This window comes from Podarcis erhardii (genome assembly GCF_964252035.2).
Source record: "Podarcis erhardii genome assembly, chromosome: 6".
In the NCBI taxonomy this organism is placed as follows: Eukaryota; Metazoa; Chordata; class Lepidosauria; order Squamata; family Lacertidae; genus Podarcis; species Podarcis erhardii.
The window spans coordinates 17,452,559-17,473,803 of NC_138510.1; the positions used below are offsets into that span (position 1 = coordinate 17,452,559).

Below are 21,245 nucleotides of genomic sequence, written 5' to 3' on the forward strand. Positions count from 1 at the left end.
AAAGATCTAAAGCTAGGCAGTCATCAGGAAAATACCTGTCTTTGCTCTTTTTGTTTCATCCCCATATTGATATGTGTGGGAAAGTGTTAATGTATTCTAAATAAATGCAGCCTGACTGCCACACTTCCAAGATTCCAATAGGTAAAGACAGTAACAGTGTTGGATACAACATTACCGTAAAACACAGTCTTCCAAAACTGCACAGCTGCTGTTTATTGTTGCTCGAGTAGCCTTGGAGGACAGATCAAAACAACAATGCCTATTACCGGTATTTCAAATTTACAGAATGCTGCAGTTGTTGGGTGCCTGTTAACCTAAACTATGCCAAAGGAAGTCAGATAGAAGAAACAAAGTAAAATTTACAGTAGTGTAATTTACAGTAGTGTCCTCTTCACTATTTAAAAAAGAAATTTACATGCACAGAGAGAAAAAGAGTTTGCTCAAAATGTACTTGCACTGATAAAGAAACAACTCAACTTTTGTTAATAACCTTAGTCACTATTCCAAAGCAACCTTGAAAGCTATTGTTTTGATTGATGAGGTACAACAGCTCAGGCCCAATGCATGGCCTGCTCTAGAAATGTACTGCTCTATCTGACCAAATTGTCAGAGTAAGGAGTAAATTAGAATAGAATCATAGAGTTGGAAGAGACCACAAGGGCCATCAAGTCCAACCCCCTGCCAAGCAAGAAATTACAGAACTCCATTCTCCTCACCACAGTTGTGACCATTATTTCTCCTACATGTTGCTCAGTCCCTTTATTCTTGCTGGTCCTCCATTGTTTTTAAATTAATTCTTACACCACTTAAAATGCACTGAATAAATGGGGACACATTTAAAGAAGTACTAGCAGTGCCTTTTTTGATTCACATCCACCAATTTTAAACAGCACCACCATGCTAGGTTCTCTGCTGCATTGAGAGACACGCACCACCCCAGACAGTGATAGCATATTGTTTTGCTGCACTTTATGTGGCAGTCCAGAATTCAAATCTCACCCGTCATGGTTGCCATCTATCTGTCTCGGGAGACAATGGAAGAGTGCGCTATCCGGGGTAAAGTCAAACTGCTGGCGAATTACAGTGTTGTAGAGGATGTAGAGACCAACATGGGAGAAACATGTTATACTGCAGCTGGGGCAAATGAAGCCATTCTCTTATATATAGATATATATATAGAGATATATATATATATATATATTAGGTAAATAAGGCTTCAATTCTATTAGACAAACCTCTATCACTCAACCTGAGGACCTCATCTACCATTTAGAAATAATAATGCTAGCCTGCCTTACCGAGATAATGCGAGGCATTTCAAATGCTTAAATATTGTTTTATAACTATTAAATAATATATCAGAGGGCCAGAGGGTTGCAGGTAACGCTGGGGAGATCCATCCCCACGACCTGGATAAGTGACCAATAAGACATTAGTTTTTGGCCTCCCAGATGAATAGGGAACATTCCCCCCCCCGCAACATCTGGGGGGGCAACGGTTCCCCACAGCAGGCCTAACTTACTTCACAAGGGTGTGAGCCTGTGAGGGTGGGGCTCCATGCACAACTCAATGTGCCAGATTCAGGGGTGGCTGGGTGACTGCACATAGTGGGGAGTGGGACAACACTGACCAGTAAATAAATATAAAACAAATGTATCTGCCTCCCAAAGCTAAACCGAAAGCATTTTTTCTTGGCCTCATAACTTCCTCACTTCCCTTGTTCTTCATTCCATGTCTGAAATCTTTGGCCCTCCCCCCAAAACAAACCCACACATTTTCTCTCCTCAAATTTATGGGGGAGGGAAGGAAGATAAATAGCATTCCTCTTTGTTTCGGGGTTCGCTATAACGCTTTTTCTTTGTCGCCACGACTAGTCTTGCCTGAGAGAGTGACTCGCCGCATCCCCGCGGCAGAAGCGAAGCGACCTGCAGCCCGCGGAAGCCGACGCCACGGTAAATTTTGCTGAATCTTTTAAGGTGCCCCCTCGTTGTCCTCTGCTCTCACAGACTAGGGAGGAGGGGGGGTCTCTCTCTTTCTGGAAACTTTCTTAAAATGCCCCCCTCTCCGCCCTAGATGAAAGAGCCCCACCACCAACAACCCCTTCTTCTCCTTCCCGCCCTCAGGCCCAACCGCTCTCCTTGGCGCGCGCGCGCGCGTGTGCCTTGATCTCCTCAGGCCGCGGCGGCCTCATCTCTCGTTTCCCTCCTCCGAGCTGTTGGGGCTGAGGCGCCACGAGGGCAAGGGAAGAGCGGAGGCGGCCCTGATCGAGGGCTGCGGGGAGGCCGAAGCGCCCTGCCCGCTGCGGGGCGGACGACGAGACTGGGCCTAGCCGAGTGGGCCGCCATGGCGACAAGCCAGCTCCTCAGCTTGGGCGAGTCACTGTGCAGGGAACCTGCAAGGCCACTAAAACAGCCCCTTTCCCTGTGGGATTTTGTGTGCTTGACTATGGGGATTATGGCTCGAGGGTCATTTTCCCCCTCGAAGGTGACTAGCCTTCCCCCCCTTTCTCCAGAGGATGTGCCCATGGGCAAACCACTAAACGTTAGGCCGCGCTTTTGTAACCACTGCCCCGGGAGTAAATGCCATTGAACTCAATGGGGTTTTTTATCTGAGTAGACGGGGATAGGACTGTGCCTTAAGGATTCCGCCCCCACCCGCCCCCTGCTGCCATCCAGAGGGATTAAAATAACAGAATTACTGCCTTCAGAGCTGGCACTTTGCGTTGGGGAATTGTTATCATCCTCATAATCATTTATTAAATTTGTATTCCGCCCCTTCATCCAAAGATCACAGGGCGGGTCACAATTTCAAAATACAAAATAACACAAAATGTGTAACGAACCAACACACACACACACACACCCCCCTACCTCCCACAAACACCTTTAAAAGACTTTAGAATATTTCTTTCAGCCAAAGGCCCTGGTTATACAGAAACGTTTTTTGCCTGGTTCCTCAATATATGTTATAATCCCACTATTTTGTTGTTGCTCAAGTGTGTTTGATGAGGAACGAGGCATCTCTGGAAGGAGGTGTTGAGTTATGGGATTAGGGGTTTAGGCCGCAACCTTTGGGCGCATTCACCCACAAATCCCATTGTGTTCTGTAGGTTTGTTTTATTAAACGTCTTAGTAGTTGTGCCAAGGACTGTTCACTACACAGGGCCTCAGTGGATCTCAGCAAAGCCTTGCGACATGGCAGTGGGTATGGCGCTTAACAGCATCCTAGATAAGTTTTGAAACGGCTTAGTATTTGATTGTTATGGTAATGATGCATTGATTCTCATTTTAGTTGTTCTGTCGTAAGCATATTTACATGGGAAAGTGGCTTACTAATTTTAATAATAATAATAATATTCCTTGCTTCAATGAATATTCTTCGTTTTAGATTTTTAGATTTATGTGTTTTCCATTTGGTTGTGTACTTTTTGATGTGTTTTATTTATTGCTTAAGACTTTTGTTATGTTGGTAACTATGTAAATCTTGTCATGTTGTAAGCCACCTTGAGCATTGCTTTAACTATGAAAAGGTGACATACAAATAAGATGATGATGATGTTTACAATTTAAAATAATTGGGGAGGGCATGTAGACACTTTAAAAAGCATTTTACGTATATGGGAGGGGTCATAATCCTGTCCTGAAATTTTGTAGGGAATTATGGAGAAAACTATGGCAACGGGATGATCATGTGTATGTACTCTTTAATCAGTATTTTAGTGTATGATTGTTTATGTTTTCATGTTCCTCTTTCATTCCTTTTGGAACTAAGGCAGTGTATACATGTTTAATGTAAAGTAAGCAAATGAAATGTCCTTTTACCAGCATCCTTGCTAAACCCTGGGACATAAAAGGTGTCACATTAATTCATCTCTGCTATTGAATTGGGGAGGAATCGCCCCCTCCCCAGTAAAAGTGGACAAGTGTGTGCTTGCATACACCTAACTCTTCTCCCACCCATCCCTTTTCAAGACTGGTGGTTTCCAGCAGTGCCCTCATTGCAGCATCTCTCCTCCTCCAATGACTTTTGTTGGGAAATGCCCTACCTTAACCTTTCTCCCCAATCCTCCTTTTCCCCAAATGGTATCAGGAAGAGAAAAGCCAAAAGGATCAGGGGTGTGTGTGTGTGTGTGTGTCTTTAGCTCACGCAACCAGCCTTAAAAAAAAAAAAAAAGCTAACTCCCAATAGCCCTCCTTCCTCCTCCCACAAGAATCCCTCCTCCCTCTCTTCTTTCTCATTCAAACGCAGCAACTCCTGTTGTGTCAGTTTTTATCTTCTTCCTACCACCACCAACAGCCACCACTAGGCAGAGGAAGATCAGCAGCAGGTAAAAGAAACCTCCCTCCCCCCCCTCAAAAAAAGCACCCCATTTTAAAGGTCTCGTCGTTATGCTATATTTCTTCCTCTTTCTTTCCACCCCTCCCACCCACCAAAAGGGAGGAAGATAGATAGATGAGGAAGGGGAAGATTAGCCTCGCTTCCTCTAAACTTCTTGCTGTGTGTGATTTCTGCCTCGTCTCTTCTGCCTTGCAGCCTCTCTCTCTCTCTCCCTTCCTCCCTTCCTTCTTTCTCTGCCATCCAAGTAGAGGTTTGAAACTTCCATTAGAGACATAGGTATTTGTTTTCAATACTCGATATGTCGATCTTAAGGAGGAGGAGGAGGTGGGGGGAAGAGGAAGGATCTTCTTTGTGAGTCAGGGATGTTCCTGGAGGAAAGGTTTGCAATGTGTTTTGCTCCTGGTTTGGGGAGGGGGGGCGCGGGTGGAGGGGGGGCTTCAGATTTGCTAATGAAAAGTTTATTGATCCGTTTTTTGTCAGTTTCATTTTGAATGCTGCTTCTGCGGAATCTAATCTGCCCCGGGGCGTTGCAGAGTTATTTCTCCCCCACCTCAAATTGTGTGTGTGTATACAGTATATATACTGTATGTGTGTGTACACAATTTTTTTTTAAAAAAGGGGAGTGGAAAAGGAAGAGCTGTGGCTCTTCAACAACAATAGACTTTGCTAGGAGAGGAGGAGAATACAAATTCATTAAAGTGTGTTTGGTGATGTGAACTGACTTCCGTATACTGATACCTTACCTATATATGGGGAGACATTAATTATTGGCTAATCGGCTTCACTTTGGGTGTGTTAGGGTTTCTGCAGTTGAAATAAACAAAAACCTATTCGCCAAAAGCAGTCATTCGACACGCAGTCCCGTGTGCCCACCCCTCCCCTCCCCTCCCCCATTATAATGTATGCTGTGTGTGAATCGCCTTGTGAGTATCAGAATCGAAGTGTTAAAAAGAGTTTCTGAAGTGGTGGCCAGCAAAATTTCTGTCTTGGGTTTCTAGCTTGAAGGGCTTTTAGATGTTCGAATAACTTCGGCATTGTGGTTCAGATGGAGTGTTTGCAAAGGAAAACAAAACGAAAAGGTTCCTTGTGGTTATTTTTTTGTCCTTCCTAAAATGACCTTGAAAGCTAAAATATACACATTGCTTCTGATGGGTGGAAAGGGTGGGGGGGGCTGAGGGGCGAGTAGAAGAAAGAATCTAGCATATAGCCAAAAGCAGAAATAGGAACTTAATCATGTAGATGAAGTGAAATCTTTTACAGAAGAATGTGAAAAGGGAAGTTTCTGCATGTGAAGGGAACAGAAGGAAATAACACACTTACAAATATGTCGTGGGGGGGAGAGAAGAGTCATATCATTCTTCACAATGTATTAGGCCTTGAGAAGCTTGCCTGATATGATCAGGAAGGCAGAGAAATAAAACTCCTAACTACACACTGAATAGCAGGCATTGACTTGCTGACCACTTCTGTTGGCAGCTAGGGGCTGGTTTTTGTGTCTGCAAAGGTATCTGAGCACAGTGCTCTTATAACAATGGCTTGCAAATGTTTTCTCTCGCCATGTTTTGTTACACTTCAGGGGGTCTTCTGTAGATTTGGGACTTGAGATGCCTTTTTTTAAAAAAAAATGTTATGACTTCATGATTAGTTGTTTTCTGGATCATCATGAAAGGATTGGCTCACAAAAGTAGGTTAAACTGCTTTCTTTGGGGGTGGGGGAGGGAAAGTAGGTGGAGTTTGATCCTCTCTTCTCCCCCCCCCCCCAGTTTTATGTGAATTGATGAGTCAGTATTTAATATGTGCAATAGGCATGCCAGCTTGTGATGGGACATCAGTTACTTCTTTTTATTAAGAACTCCCACTTGAGAGAATACTAAAATGTATATGTTGTATGGTTAATAAATCTGGGGGTGGGGGAAAGAGAGAGAGGAGAATTCCCTTGGTTTTCTTGAAGTGATGCTACTGTTGAGGCTTTATTCAGATAATCATCATGCATAACAAACAGCTGTAGCTGAGAAAATATTTCAGTGGACTATTGATTGATCTGACATACCAAGTTATATTCCCTTCTGCAAAGTTTGAGTCGTTGATTTCAGTTTCATTGTGGTTGTGTGTGCATGCATTGGATTTGTTTTTGTTTTTTGGAGAGAAAGAAGAGTGTTAGCCTGTTTGGAAAAACTTAGCATGTACATATAGCTAATTGATAATAGTGGGTTTTTTAAAATATAAAATAAAAATGTATAAGGTTGATTCAATTATGTCTTCATCGCTTTGGAGCTGCTTGAATGACTTGACATGAGATTAGGTGCAACAAAAGAGAAGGCAGGGGAACAACAGCTGCCTTCCAGTTCTGAGGCACTATTGCTCTTAGCAGGAAGGCATTTTATCTTTTAGTGCTGTGTTGTCAGGTTTAAATGTTAAATATTTATATTCCTGTGAAAGGTTGTTAGACTACACTTGTGTGTTAAAAAAAAAGCACACACAAACCATGCATTTACTAGAGCCTTAAAAAAAAAAAAGATGGCTTATATTTCTGCCTTTACCACAGCCTGTTTAAGATCTGATGTTAAAATACCAAATCATCCCAACTTTTAGCTCAACTTATTTTTTGGCTCTGAAAAGAGCCACCACTAGTTTGTACTTGCTTGGCTGCTGTGTGGTAAGAACTTTTTAAGGTGTGGCTTTAATGGCAGCTGACGATTCTTGCTGAGAAACAAGTCTTATTTTTGGTACGTGTCTCTATGGAAATTCTATGTGAGGCAAAATTGCAACATTTAAAGTTCCCATTTAAAGGGGGAAAAAGATTTTATATTGTCCACTGAATAGCTCTTCCTTAAAGGAAATAAAGAAGAGTACTGAAAACTTCCTCCCAAGTTACATATACAGCATACATATTTTAAAGTATGGGTGTCTTTTCTATAAAGTAGAAAATAACTTTTTCATGACCTATAGATGTTGGGGTTTTCTGGTTGTTGTTGTTCCAAACCACAGCATGTCTTATAATGGTAACCCATTTTAGAGTAGATGGGAAGCCATTTCCTGGATTTGTTTTAATTAAGCAGTGTTATTTATAAATTTGTGGTTCTTAAAAAGTGCCATAGCGAAGGGAGGCTATATTTATAGGGGTTTTAAGAGGATTGCTATTGACTCCTTCAAGAGAAATTGCATTAGATTCCAGATGGAGAGCTATTGGGTAGCTTGGAATATCTCCTTTGTTTTGGTGGAGACTGGCAAGGCGAGGGGGTGGCGATATGACTGGAAAAAAGGTACTCTGCACTATTCTTTCACATTTGTTTGTTTCATTTAGGGCTTCTTTGAAAAACTCTCTGCCTCTCAAACACTTAGCTGCATTACTTAAGAGTGTTGCTACACTTTGCATCAATGAAATTGCACGGTTGAGGATTTTATTTGCCTCCTATATGTACAAGATCAAAGTGAAAAGCACGTCCCTGATACTAATCGTGTTGCTTGAAAGTAAGTCCTACTGCTATTAGTGTGGTATAATTCCAAGCAGTATGTTCAGCATCAAGGTGCAAATTATTGCATGTTTGCTTGGAAAAATAGTTGAAAATGAAATTACAGATCTCATTTGACTTTCAGTATGGTAGCAGCTGTGTAAAACTGAGACTTTGTAATTAGGCTTTTATAGGCCAGGGAAGTACTGTAGTGATAAATATGGCCTAGTTTTAAAAATATCTAAAAGAGAAAATTCTCACTACTTCTATGCCAGGTATGGTGAAATGTTATTCATACCACATACAAAAAAACACACTCTATTGGCGAATGAAGGACTTCTTTCAGCTCTTTACCTATAGTTAAAATGACTAAGCTTTCCTATCTTTAGGCAAATTTGAAAGAGAAGCTTGACCTTTGAGTTTACTTGCTTCCACAGAGATTCAGATGATTAAATAAGTAAGGTTATTGGACTGTCATTTACTTATTTATCTCATGTCATCCTTTCCAGTTCAACCTACTATTTAAATGTAGAAAATCAGCAAAATTTCTGCCACAGCAGGGCTGCCATTACTAAGCTTACAAGCCCTCCTTTATTCTCATTCTCTTGATTAGAACATCAGGAGTCCAATACAATTGCCCCCCTTCACATAATTACATTTGCTACGCCTTTGGCATAAAAGATATTCATTCATTATGAACACTTTTTGAGCATTTTTAATGACACTCAAATCTGTGTAAGGCTCCAGCAAATAAAAATTAGCAGATGAATAATACAGAAAAGTATAAAAAGGTTGGATCCTATCACTGGAGATTTGTAACCACTTACAGTATTTGAATTGGGGAAAACATGTTTGTATAATGTCTTGTGTAATCAAGTTTTTGGACCTTAGAAATTGGGTGAGTAATCTGTGCAGCTTGTGTGTGTAAATGTGGATTAACAATTGTAAATTTAAGTTTACTAGCCCAAAGTTAGTGAGCTGGTAGCATTTATATTCTTGTCCCCAATCTGGGGCAAACATGTGGTGGTTCTTTAAAAGTATGTTTTGTAGTTTATCAGTAGTTAGCTGAATTCTTGGTTTAACCTTTTTAAAATTGGTTCATAATAAAGTTAAATAACGTTTTGCTCTAAGCAAGGAATCCTTGGGTCTGTTCAAGAATTAGAAGAATTCCACAAGTAGGAATTTTCTCCTTTTCTCAACCTCCTGAACTGTTCACATCAACTATATCAGCAGCTTTAATTAGCATCCTTGAATGACATAGCAAAGGAGGTTAGTAAATAGCATTTTGTGTTGCCTGTTTGTGTATGTTAGAAAAGTAGGGGGATAGCACATAAATTGGCTCATGAGGGCGTTCCACTTTTGGGGAAACAATTTCTGGCACTTTGGATAATATGACAAATTCCTTTTTGTCAGATGAGTCTCTTAGTCAGTTGGGTTGATCAAAAGGACCTCATATTCTCCACTTTAAATATTGAAAATAACCGTCCAGGTTTAGAAACCATAGATCAGGGTCAGCAACCTTTTTTCAGCCGTGGGCCGGTCCACCGTCCCTCAGACCATGTGGTGGGCCGAACTATATTTTGGGGGGGAAAAAAAAAGGACTTCCTATGCCCCACAAATAACCCAGAGATGCATATTAAATAAAAGCACACATTCTACTCATGTAAAAACACCAGGCAGGCCCCACAAATAATCCACAGATGCATTTTAAATAAAAGGGCACATTCTACTCATGTAAAAACACGCTGATTCCCAGACTGTCCGCGGGCCGGATTGAGAAGGCGATTGGGCCGCATCTGGCCCCCGGGCCTTAGGTTGCCTACCCCTGGCATAGATCTTGCATCTGATATATATTTAGATTGCAGTGCTATGCACACTTACATAGAAACAACACTTACATACCTGTGAATTCCATTTAATACAGTGGAGTACACATGCATAGGATTGTGCTGTTAGGAGTCTTCTGGTTTTGCTTCAGACACATTGGCTTGGTGTCCAGTAAACATTAAATGTAGGATTGTCTTCCTAAAAAGAAACAGAGATCTCCAGAGTAGGTAAAGGGACCCCTGACAATTAAGTCCAGTCACGAACAACTTGGGGGTTGTGGCACTCATCTCGCTTTACAGGCCGAGGGAGACGGCATTTGTCCGCTTCTGCAGACAGTTTTTCCGGGTCATGTGGCCAGCATGACTAAGCTGCTTCTGGTGAAACCAGAGCAGTGCACGGAAATGCCGTTTACCTTTCTGCCGGAGCGGTACCTATTTATCTACTTGCACTTTGACGTGCTTTCGAACTGCTAGGTTGGCAGGAGCTGGGACCGGGGGTTTGAACCACCGACCTTTCAATCGGCAAGCCCAAGCGGCACAGTGGTTTAACCCACAGAGCCACTAAATCTAGGGCAGGGACAATGACTTGTTTCCTCCCCAATACTAGATATCAGAGAAGACATTTAGTTCTTTGATACAGTTTTATTATGTAAACATCTACTCTGAAAACAAATTAGCATGTGATTTTTCTTTACTGGTGAATACATTTTGCTTGTAGGTGTCAAAATTAAACTGTAGGAAAGGTACTTGGAATAAAACAAAACTTGTTGCAACATTTTTTCACATGATCCTCAAATGCATTTGAATGGAGTAAATAATTTTACCCACTGGGAAATCTTTGGCCTATACTTTCAAGGATTATTGGGCTCCTGAGCTGCACAGATGCCGTGAAGTGATCATATTCTTGCTTGTTTAACTAAATATAATTTTTGTTCTTATTAAGGCCGAGTGATTGTAATTATATAACTTGAAATCATGCTGCTTGATAAGTTGATTACAGCATATGCTGGGTAAGCCAGGGTTGGTGACTATTTTAACAAATGTTGGTTGTTTGGTCAAAAAACACAAATACCAACCATTGCCTTCTTAAAGGTAAAGGGACTCCTGACCATTAGGTCCAGCTGTGGATGACTCTAGGGTTGTGGCACTCATCTTGCTTTACTGGCTGAGGGAGCAGGTGTACAGCTTCCGGGGCATGTGGGCAGCATGACTAAGCTGCTTCTGGTGAACCAGAGCAGCTCACAGAAACGCTGTTTACCTTCCTGCTGGAGTGATACCCATTTATCTACTTGCGCTGTGTGTTTTTGAACTGCTAGGTTGGCATGAGCAGGGACCAAACAACGGGAGCTCACCCTGTTGCGGGGATTCAAACTGCCGACCTTCCGATCGGCAAGCTCTAGGCTCTGTGGTTTAAACCACAGCACCAAGCTCAATTATGTCTTGTGTATTGTTAAATTGGTCATAGTGATCTTTACAAAGAAGAAACCAGCTGTATTGCTAAATGTTAGTTGTACTGCAATGATGTTTAGGTTGTGAATTATAAACACCTGGGAGTTACTTCCATGTACCTTCCTTTTTTATCCTTTTCTTTTTTTTTAGTAAAACCTTGGCAATAGGTTTAGTTTTTATTTGAAGAGTTGCAGCTAATCAGAATAGCAATAATCTTTCAGAGCTGTGGTTAATCATAGAAATTGTTCTATATTAATTCATGATTTCTATAGAACTGGTTAATTTAGGTTATATGTCGGCCATGAACAAGTAAGACTGTGCTTTCTAGGGTGAGATAGAAGAAACTTGAGAGTATATATATATTCAGAAGGAAGAGTTCGGTGTGTCTTGATTTTATAGCTACAATATTTCGGTGCTTACTGCATTCTGCAGTCAGCACAAAATGGTAGAAATTCCTAGGTGTCATATAATGTGTGAATGTTTGAAGTGGCACACTCAAAGACACACTCTTATCAGCTAGAGGCCCGCATGATGAATGTTCTGCTGGAGTGTATCTCTTCAGACTACAGGTGGGGGAATCAAATGGTTGAATCTTTTCTCCATGTATAAAAAGTTTGCTAGCTTTTGTAGCTTTAGGGAGCCACTTCTTATTCATTCTCTTACATTAAAGTTGCAGGCGAAGTGTTCATACTACAAGTGAAGTATTCAAACGTTTGATTTTCCCACCTGCAGTGTGATGTAGTATAATTTAGCAGCAGATTATTTGGGGGGGGGGCTTCTGATCAGTTGGCTCTTAATGAAAACTCATTTATTGGCTACAGTCTTATCAGGCCCACTGAAGCATTGACTCTGAGACAGTTCACATATTCAGATGAATAAAGTGGAATGAAACTCTGGGAATTAACCAGTTCTTCCTGCAGGTGTTGCATCATGTGTTTATATGCTGCCCATATTAAACAAAATTAAACACATCACAGTATATGGAAAGCAGCAAGAAGTTGGTGTTTCATTTCTTTTCATTTCATGCTGAGAAACATTTGAATGTCCAATACCGTCCAGAGTTTAAAATGGTACAGTCCAAGTAACTTTGTGCCATGCAATTTATTTGACTATGTTGTAAACTGGTTTGGCAAAACACAGATGAGGCCAAACAGAAATTCTTACAGCTTTTCTACCTTAAGTGATGTAGGGCTGGTAGCAATATCAAAATCTGGTATTTTATACATGGTAGGCCTTAAATAGTAATAGCAGTAGTAGGATTTCTTGCTGCAATATTACACACAGCATCCAAAAGAAATTAGATACTATTTGCCAGTTTGGGGTTTCTTTAAAATCCTTTTCACCGTTGAGAGCCTTAAATACTGGGCTGAATCATCTATTTTTTTTTTTTAATATAAATATTTATTAAAATTTTTGAATACAAATGCACAAATAATAAACAACCTTACTTATATCATAACGTGGTTTCATCACTTCTTTGGACTCCCTCACGTCTCCCGCTCCCATTTACATCATAAAAAGGTTTTTCCAAGCAAATTATCAACTTGTTTAGGATCTTATATCCACTCATTTAAATATAATCTAGCAATTCTCCAAAAAAATTATGTTTTCTTTAATCTCACTTATCATCAAATTCAAATCTAATTTAGTGGTGGCCAATTTTTTATAATCTAGCATCCTTCTTAACATTCAACCAAATTGCAATGTTTTTGTAAATACGTCTTAAATTTCTTCCAGTCTTCCTCAATCCTCTCTTCTCCCAGGTCTCGGATTCTGCCAGTCATCTCGGCCAGTTGCATATAGTCCATCAGCTGCATCTGCCACTCTTCCAGTGTGGGTAGATCTTGAGTTTTCCAGTTTTTAGCGATGAGTATCCTTGCTGCCGTTGTTGCATACATAAAAAATGTTCGGTCCTTCTTTAGCACCTTCTGGCCGACAATACCCAGAAGGAAGGCCTCTGGTTTCTTAGTGAAGGTATACTTAAATACCTTTTTCAGCTCATTATATATCATTTCCCAGAAGGCCTTCACCTTAGGGCATGTCCACCAGAGGTGAAAGAATGTTCCTTCATTTTCTTTACATTTCCAACATTTATTATCAGACGAATGGTATATTTTGGCAAGTTTAACTGGGGTCATGTACCATCTATATATCATTTTCATTACATTTTCCTTCAGAGCATTACATGCGGTGAAGTTCAGCCCAGTGGTCCACAACCTTTCCCAGTCCTCAAACATAATGTTATGCCCAATGTCCTGTGCCCACTTTATCATAGCCGATTTAACCATTTCGTCTTGTGTATTCCATTTTAACAGCAAGTTATACATTCTAGATAGTACCTTAGTCTTTGGTTCTAACAATTCTGTTTCTAACTTCGATTTCTCCACCTGGAACCCTAACTTTTTGTCATTTTTAAAGACTTCTTTAATCTGAGCGTAATGTAACCAGTCTCGCACTTTATCCTTCATTTTCTCCAAACTCTGCAATTTCCAATTGTCTCTATCTTTTTCTAATATTTCCCAATATTTTGGCCATTTGGCCTCCATATTGGGTCTTTTTCGGGCCTTAGCTTCCAGAGGCGAAAGCCACCTCGGAGTCTTGTTTTCCAATAAGTCTTTGTATTTTGTCCAGACATTAAAAACTGCTTTCCTAACAATATGGTTCTTAAAGGCCTTATTGATCTTATTGGGCTGAATCATCTAAAAGTTGATACCCTGCAATAAATCGATACAAATAATTTTTAGTACTTAATCCAATACTTATGAGACATAGGATAGCTGCACATTATCACCATGGAGGTATTTGATTATACTGTAGAATTATTCTTGGTAGGCTAAAGCTTGATCTTAATATTATTAAAATAAAATTGCTTTATAAAGTGAGGTGTTGGGGTTAGATTAACCTTTTATAAGCAGTATTTTAAGGAAATTCAGAGAGTCTGAGAACTTTTTTGAGGACATAGAATGTTTAAGTGCTTCCTGCTCCTATATAAGAATGAGAACCCCTAACATAAGGAAACTAAAGAACATTGGGCATTTTACCAGGACCCATGCTAATAAGGGGTAGCACCTCTTCAAATGGGAGCCAGCCTGCATTCCACCCTGCCTCTGCCAGCCCTGTAGCATTTACATATAAAGGATTACCAAATACTAAACATTCCCCGTCACTTCAGTGGATATTGTTTTTCCTAGACTAAGGTACTTTTAAAAAGCACCCCTTTTAAGGCTGAAGTATTTTAATGGTAGGTCTTAATGTTTTCACACATAATGTATCTTATCCAAATGTAGAACTCTTTAGCCTAGGCTCCAATTCTCTCAAATATGCTAATCCATACACCCAACAAAAGGCAGATACAAAAAGACAGAAGGAGTGTTTCAGCTGTTTTGTTTCTGCTCTGGGTCGGGCTGACAGAACTAATTGGTCCCTACTCTGTATGTGCTGGAACTTCTAGTACTAATTAGAATGTGTTTAGTGTCTTGTTCGAAGCTAGACACAGGTCTCTCTCCATCCCAAAGATACTCCAGTGTGATAGTGTTCTTCTGTCTCAAACTTCAGATGGGAACATAGAAAGGGATTAATAAAGGATATGGGGGATAAGATAATTTTTTTAGAGATGTCTGGCAATTCTTAGGCACATTACATGCCATGAATATTTTTCCATTGTTAACTGGAAGCTACTGCATGTTTGCTGGTTTTAGTGAGATGTGTTGGTGATTCTTTGGATTGCAACCTCTTTCTTTCAATTACAGATAGGTAGCCGTGTTGGTCTGCCATGGTCAAAACAAAATAAAAAAATTAAAAAAAAATAAAAAAAGGTGCTACTGGAAGGAATTTTTTTATTTTGTTCTTTCTTTCAACTGGGCTAGTCCTAGTGGGATTTTGGTTCCCTCTCTCTCAAATAACAGGCCCTTGAGATATATCTTACATTAATTTCTGTAATTCTGCACCAGCATTAAAAGTAGTTTGCCAAGCGGCCCAGAGGCTGCCCTTCTAGAAACATCAATCCCCAAACCCCTTGGGCATGTGAAGCAAACGGAATGACTTCTTTGAATCCTGACCACTACACTAAAAAGCATGAATGCGCCAAACTAAGACAGCTGTGATACTGTGTAGATTGAATTGGCTCAAGTGGCGGTAATACTTGTAGAAATAATTCATTTAAAATGTTTGCATTTAGCCAAATGGTGTGTGTAGTAGAGGGAGCAACAGCAGTGCTCCTTTCTGTGGCTACTGGGAGGGTTGACTGCCTGGGGAGAGATTCTCAAAATCCTACAGACTTTACGACACCTTCCCATGGACCATATGATTGTGCCCTCAATATGCTATAGCAAAAAAAAAAAAAAGGCCCTTTCCAGTTCTGATACCCTTATGGAACTTGTGTATGGAGATGTACATTGGCAACCTATTAACATGTAAAATGTTCTTGTGGCAAAACCTGAAAATGTCCTTAAGTACCAGCATTCACTATTTTATGGACATGCTTAGTAAAGAAAAGGAATGTAGCTTTCTCTAATGAAGGCAGTCAACAATTGATACAAAATATGTGACTCTCGACTGGCTGTAGCTGCTCATGGCTGTAAAATCTGTGCCTGTAGTGATACATGACTATTCTAGCTTACTTGTAAGATCAGTACATTTTAAAATAATGTTTATGCTAAAACTATGCAGCTGTTGGAAACATTTACATGGGAGTTAGGGTCAAATGCCCAAACTTCTAGATTATTTTATTTTGATCTCTTCTGCAGCTGAAACAATATGTAGGGAGTTCTTTTTCTCACAAAATAGTTATGCTTTGTGTCCTACTGATTTTAATCTTTTGAATCAAGTATACTTTGTTTCCTATGCATACACAGGAGTTAAATAGTTCCAAAATTGGGCAGCATATATTCCATAAATAAAGCGTAGGCTGTAATACACAAAGTCCAATTTAAATGTTTCTCCCTTTTATGTGTGTGTATTTAAAGATACCTTCTCTGAATCATGGATCCTACCTACACTCTAGATATGTTATTATATAAAATACTAGGTTGATAAAATGGAAGGAAAACTTTCAGTTGGTTTATAAACTTCTATTTCAAGTGATTTTTCAAATGTTCTCTGATACCATTACCCAGAAATAGATCTTACAAAATTATATGATGATATAAAGATTCTTAAGTTTCTCTTCTATAAGAAGAAACTCAATCTGAGTACTAATCAGGTCTTTAAAAATTGTAGCACCTCACATTTAAACAGGAATTTGAATAGATGATCGTCTGTGCTCATCCAATGCAGAGTGCAAAACAGATTATCAGTTTGCATTTGTTGTCTCATTTTTGTGTGTAACACCAAGAATTTTGAATGAGCTGTGTGAAGTTGTTGTGCTGTGCCTTGCATTTTGGCTACCTTTTTACAAATGCCTCTTAATTGGTCTTGGAGTTTGTTTAATAAGAGCCTTAATACACAGCAGAGTTGAGTGTTGGACTAATGTGATGAGTTTTCCCAACTGACATTCTTTATCTACACAGTTGAACTTTTAATTAAACATCTGAGTTCATACAGATACCTGCTCCATTCACACATGACGTCTCAGTGAGTCAGCACCTGTACAGAAGCCACCCAGAACTTGGAGTGTTGGTTGCTGCCTACTCACTCCAAAGTAGCCTCATCTTTTCTTACTGAGAAGCACAAGGGAGTTGTGTTCCAGCTATTTTGCTTTCTGAAGCCAGCTGCTTTGCTTGCTGTTCAGTCAGGAGCCAACAGGGAAAGAAAATGGTCAGGAGGCAACTTCCTTGTTCCTTTTTTATGAAAAAGTGAAGCCCTACAAGAATGCCATTGTTCTTCCTCCACTGTTGCAGGTAGTATGCAACTAAACACCTGTTGCTAGGAATCACAAGTGGGAGAATTCAGATTCTGCTTGCAGGTTTCCCATTGTCATCTGGTTGGCCTTTATAAGAACAGGATGTTGCACTAAATGGCCTTGGTCTGGAAGGCTGAAACAGAGTGTTTGGCTTAAAGGCTGTCGTGTGAAGAGAGTATAGAGAGGTAAAGCATATTTCCTCATTAAACTGAAGCAACAGTAAAATGTAAAACTGCTGTTGTTTCATTAAAGTTTATTATTCTTGCAAGATGCATTGTGGTCTCAAGGTCCCTTAACACTTAAACAGGGAAATTGGAAGTGCTGCAATGCCAGGTCAGAATTAAGCTACACTAAAGAAATGCAGTCTGGTCTGTAGAACTCTCTCAAACAGAAGTGGTCTGCAATAACATACATTGGTTATGTTTTATGAAGGTACCACAGATTCACTTCTGTTTTCACAAAATACCCTATATTAAAAGCCTAACAATTGGACTATTATGTTAATAAAAGGTATATCTTCATATACTGTATGTATAATTTTTAACAACCAGAGAATGAGAAAATAGATTTGAATACTGTCAAGTAGAATTGAAAATTCGTAAGGTATTTTTGATCTTTCTGTCCTTCCCCCTGCCCTACAAATGGTAGACATGAGATTACACAGAGGACTTTCAGGCTCATGTTATTCAACAAAAAGAAGCACACAGAGGTCTGTTCAGCTATCGGAGAAATATGAGCAATGTAGTTTTGCATCTAGCTTAAGATTTAAGGGCCTACTGACATGAATGGTTTCTAAGGTAATGCCTGTAAACACAATTATATTGTTCACAAAGAAAAGTCAGTTGACTGGTGTACAGAGAGAAAACATAGCACACATCTGCCAATGTTTGTTGGACTTAAGTAACAAAAAACAAAACAAAAAACAGCCATTATCCTTGTTGGATGAAGTAATTAAGAAAATATTGATATTTTTCATTACTAGGATTTGCTGGTAGCTTGTTAAATACATGATGAATTTAATGTGCAGTTATCACAGGACAGACATAAATTCAATATATGAAAGTGTTTCTGTTAGTTATGAAGTCAAGGGAAATCTATACAAAACAAGAATTAGCTGTTGGACAGGATTGCTGTAGATACATGTCTGAAAACCACTAGGAATGATTGGTTCCCTGTGAGGAAAAAGGAGCAGTTCAAACTGCTTTTTTTAAAGCTGCATGTGATACATACTACATTTTATGTATGAGCACAAATGTGTATTACACAGGAGTTTAATTGACAGGAATATGCATGATCCTGTGCCTTGTGTGCACACAGGAATATTGTATGATGAAAATGGGGTAGTGAAACTTTTTTCAAAACTATATCCATTCTAGCTAGTTGAATGGCACCTTTAAACACACACACACACACACACACACACACACACACACACACATTTATGGGTATCATACAGTGAGTTGGGCATGGAAACCTTTCAGTTTGGGCTATGATCCCAAGGCTATGATCCTATGACTGACCCTGTAATGTAGAAAAAGCTCACATAGGTAGGTTAAGTGGGTCCAGAAATCCAGATGTCATGTCTGCATGGGCAACTCATCATACCCCCAGGATTTATAGCACAAGGATTCTTTTCCATCTGCTCACCCACCCTCTCTTGTGTATTTCCTAGAATGCATTAGTTTCTATTGTTCTCCAAAGCATGGTGTAAAGTGAAAGGAAAGACCCTTCCCCTCCCCTATACGTGCCAAAGGCCTTTGTGTGGGGGTTGGAGGCTCCTGCAGTACTGGAATTTAGGTTATAGAGAGGAAGATGCAGTGCTGATCTCTCTTGCTGCTTCTGCCACTTCCCATCATGAAGTGATGTGAACTTCAGTGGGCCTTGATTCCCAGTGATAGGCAAACTCTTTCCTAACTTGAAAGTAGACACGTGGTATACTGTAGTTTTAAATACGTTAACTCAAATTCTCTAGTTTTTAAAAAGGAACAATTTAACCTAGCTGCATGGTGATGGTGGTTTGGCACTGTTGCCTTTAGAGAAAGAAAGTTCTGTAGCTTTTCATGGGTGAATGTTCAACAAAATGAGGAAAGAAGATGATCTAAATTTGTCCTAATTGTGGTTTTCTGGACACAGATTTTTTTTTTTTTAAAAAAAGGTACAGTCTTGTGCCTTATTTTGTATAAAGTCTGCATTGTAGACTGTTCTGTTTCCAAATATAGATTGACATCTCCCATTGGTTTCTATCATTCTCCAAAGCCTGTTTACTGTGCTTAAAGTGAACACTTGATCTTGAAGCTAAAGAAATTCTCATGTTGATTTATTTTCTATGGTCAGTTTTCAGTACAGTCCGTGGTATGCATGGGTGTCATTTCTGCATAAAAAGCTCAGTTCCTGCTCCTAAAAGCTTCCTGTCTGATCATTTCATTTGTCATATCTTCCCTTATGACTTGTCATCTGCTCGGTGTTAAAATGAAGTGGTTTGCTCCAGAAGCGGTTTAGTCCTTGCTGGCCACATGACCTGGAAAGCTGTCTATGGACAAACACCGGTTCCCTCGGCCTGAAAGCGAGATGAGCGCCGCAAACCCATAGTCACCTTTGACTGGACTTAACCATCCAGGGGTCCTCTACCTTTAACTTTACTAAATGTAGTGTGTGTACATGTGCCAATTTTGGAAGTGGCAATTTGGTGTTAAAGGGCTTTGGCTTTTCATACTGACTTCTTTGTTTGCAAGAATGGAGCTTCTGAACCCTAGAGTTACATCCAGTACCCCATGTGGAAAATCTGATCAAGGATTTATGAGTTGTGGGTTCAGAAGACACTGAAATGAGTTGTGAAACTCCAGGTGCCTTGGGTGTTGCTTCTGTAGTAACTAGAACATTTGGATTTCAAACCACAAGGAATTTGTGGTGTGCCTGCATGTTTGGCAAGGTCATTTTAGATTTGGAAATGGTTGCAGTGTTTACCATTTTTTAATACAGTACTTACAAATAAATTCTAGCTGCACTGGGATCCATGGAGCTGAAAGCGAAGAGACATTACATCTAGAATAGGCATCAAGCATGTAATGGAAGGATGGGGAACCTGTGTTCTTCAAGGGGTTACAGGACTACAACTTCATTCCTCAATCCATGTCACTCTTGGTAGACATAATGCTATTGACAAGTGACATCTCTTGGTTTAATCAAAAGAACCCATGTGGTGGTGTGCTTAGAAATGTTCGACTAGGACTTGGGAGTCATGGGTTCGGATCCCCTGTCAAGTCATGAAACTCACTCTTGACTTGGATCATATCCTAACAGGGTTGTTGTGAGGATGAAGTGAGGGTGGAAGAACTAAGTGCCTTGAGCTCCTTGGAGGAAATGTGTGATAAAAATGTAGCATTTCTTATTAATATGTTTTGGATTGTGAGTGAAGGCATAAGCCTGGTACGCTTGGAGGGAATGCATTGTGTAGTGTGGTTTCAAATTGTGGTGTCTACGCCAGTCCTGTGTCAGCATTTCACTTTATTTAACAAAGTTTTTATACTGTTTAACTGTAAATAACATCTTTAAGTGGTTTACAAAGAATATGAAACAGAGAATTGGAAGGGACCATGGGGGTCATCTAGTCCAACCCCTGTCAATTGGGGGGTGCGGGTGCTTTTTAAAGTAACACAAAACTCTCCTCCCCACATCTTGGAGAGGAATAGAAAGCTGAACCGTGTATAAATACTAGTAAATAGGGATAAAATTGTTCCCTGTTAAACGGCATATGCTGGTGTATTGTGGTGACTGACTTGGGGACAAGCTGGTAGTCTTCTGTTCAGTCATTATGAACTCATTAGGTGGACTCCAGGAAGACACTCTTTCCAACCTCTGCCCCTCCACTCTCACCATTTTATTTGCTTTTATAGTTGTAACCTTTGTGTGGTATACACCCCCCTTTTTATACAAAAGTAGTTTATAAATATTTAAATACATTATTAAATGGTGATAATAATACTGACCCATCTTATAGGGTGATTTAGACAAGAATTAAGCTGAAGTACTTTGAAATGCCATTTTATTTCTGCCAAAATGCAGCCCTGTACAACTTGTTGAGCTTTTTTTTTTTTTTTAAAAAAAAAATCAGAAATAAGTGCCTTGAAAGCTAGATTACCAGGTCTACTGGATCAGTGAAATTAGAATAATTTTTTATTCTGCTTGCTTCTCACTTGAGATTTAAACATGTTATTGCTTAGAATGGATCACCAAAATGCAGCTGCTCAGAAGAGTTTTATTTTAGGGCTAACGTAGTCTTAATCTCTTATCTGGTAGGTCTGCTGCTGATGGTGCTGTTAAGTAATCCAAAGGGTAGGAACT

General features: G+C 39.8%; 1 protein-coding gene across 3 annotated transcripts in view; it reads left to right on the forward strand.

The window, feature by feature from the left end:
- The first annotated feature begins 2,254 nt into the window (after positions 1 to 2,254).
- Positions 2,255 to 21,245, forward strand: part of ZNF217 (zinc finger protein 217) — a 34,423-nt gene continuing 15,432 nt past the window's right edge. The window contains exon 1 of one of the 3 annotated variants that reach the window (XM_081867563.1): positions 2,255 to 2,484. The gene's annotated coding sequence lies outside the window, so the exon portion shown is untranslated. Of the gene's footprint in view, positions 2,485 to 4,229; positions 4,328 to 4,444; positions 4,615 to 21,245 lie in introns of those variants that run through there. The other 2 variants (XM_081867560.1, XM_081867562.1) reach the window with 2 other exon arrangements.